Genomic DNA, 1,821 nt, shown 5'->3' with positions numbered 1-1,821 from the left:
AGAAGACGTATAGAAAATTTGCAACATAGGCCCGCCAAGCAGCACTGCGTAGGCCATAGGCTGAGGAGGGAAAGAGTAGAGCAATCGGGAAGCTGTACAAAGCGCACATGACAATGGCATTGTTAATGTGGGTCTCTCAAATTTGTGGGTGCTTTAGCGCGCTTTTGGGTTGTATTTTACGGAATCACCTCTTACACCAAGGACCACACGCCGGTGTGCGGTCCACTATCAACAACGCTAATATTTTTTTTTACAAAACTTGACAAAATTGCTCAGGAGTCCAATGTTTCTTAATCATTAATTAGATTTTGAACTTTCCTTTAAAAAAACTGGGAGATCTACAGCAAGGGTCGAACATCGACTTGTGATGCAATAGTAGTACCAGGGCGTCGAGGCAAACAGCTTGCAGTAGGTTGTCAAGGAGTGGTATTAGAATCTCCAACAGGGCACTGTGGGGTTTGGAGAGGAGCAGCTGATGATGAGGATGGTATTGCACTCGAAGGAGAGGCATGAAATGAGCCTCAGCATGCTAACTAGGAGGGACTGCACCACCAGTATCAAAGGGAACATAGACAAGTGTGAGAGCAAAAGGTAAAAATGGATATTTAGAGATGAGGGGTGAAGGATGACTGAACTGTTGCAGTCCATGTATATTGAACCAATGAGCACCTGATATGCAACGAGTGAGTGGGAGCAAAAAGTGAAGAAGGCGCTCGGGAGGAAGAGGCACAATATTAAAAGCATCATTAAATCCAGCTTGGAGAGGAAATAACCACAATTATTGACCTAATTATTGTTAGCAGATGCATGACCATTAAGTGGGGCAAGAGAAGCTTGACAAATTAGTCCATGCATCATGAGAAGTTGACGGAGAATCGTTGCGATCTCGGTAGTAGCAGCGGCTTCTTTGAAGACCACACCATCGCTATCAAGGTTGACAGGTGTAGCAGGTATTGGATGGGAAGCAGTAGGAGCTGTGGAGCATGGTTGAAAGATGACTTCATGGGACCTGGCTTTGGAAATTGGAGCCAAAGCAGGCTCGCAGTGATGTGGCACCTGCATGCGAGGCTCCGAAGTTAGAGCATGAACGGCAAGTTCAGCAACAACCGGTGTTGTGTTGGAGGAGGGAGGGCCTCCCCAAGTGATTGACTCGCCATGTTGGCATTGTCTTTTCACTGCAGACAGGTGCTACACGGAACAGCAAGAGCCTCAGCTGCGGCGAGGTGCCTATTGATGACAGCCTTGGCTGCAGTAGCGTCAGCTACACATCGTGTGGCGACGTCTCTGCCAGCAAAGGAGAAAATTTTGTGCCTTCATCTGCAGAGTTGGCATCAGTGCCCGTGGCAGCACCGAGAAGAACACTGGTGTGTGCGTCATCTGTAGGATTTTCCGCATCGGCACCAATAGAAGTATCATCGACTGCTGAGGAAGGCTCTTCTAATGAAGTAAAAAATGTTTCCATGATGGCGTTGTCAGTTTCATCTGCAATCATCAGCGCGATCGGGACATTGGCGCGGGTCTCTTCTGCAATAGCGCCAGGTGTGTCAACAATATTGCTGGTTGCAATGTTGTACGCAACAGCATCGTTTGCTGGAGGCCGGTGGGCAGCGCTATCGGCATCTGCAGGATTTGCAACAACATCTTCTTCTGCAGGGTTTGTCGGTGGCTTGGCTAAAGCGTGTGCAGCATGGCATGTTGAGAGGGCAAAGTGTAAAATTGGTAGGGCCTGGGTGGGTTGAACGTCCACAATAGGCTCTGTAGGACCGCACGCCGGCGCGCGGTCCTATGGGTAGCTGCTAGGGTCAATGATGATCAGGATGG

At 48.8% G+C, this 1,821-nt stretch overlaps 1 pseudogene; it reads right to left on the bottom strand.

Moving 5' to 3' along the window:
* Positions 1 to 1,172: 1,172 nt before the first annotated feature.
* On the bottom strand, positions 1,173 to 1,492 carry LOC147433367 (uncharacterized; annotated as a pseudogene).
* Positions 1,493 to 1,821: the final 329 nt, after the last annotated feature.

The sequence above is a fragment of the Adiantum capillus-veneris genome, chromosome 20 (genome assembly GCF_014529385.1).
Source record: "Adiantum capillus-veneris isolate H3 chromosome 20, ASM1452938v2, whole genome shotgun sequence".
In the NCBI taxonomy this organism is placed as follows: domain Eukaryota; kingdom Viridiplantae; phylum Streptophyta; class Polypodiopsida; order Polypodiales; family Pteridaceae; genus Adiantum; species Adiantum capillus-veneris.
Note: the sequence above shows the minus strand (reverse complement) of the source record. Positions and strands in the feature narration are given on the sequence as shown.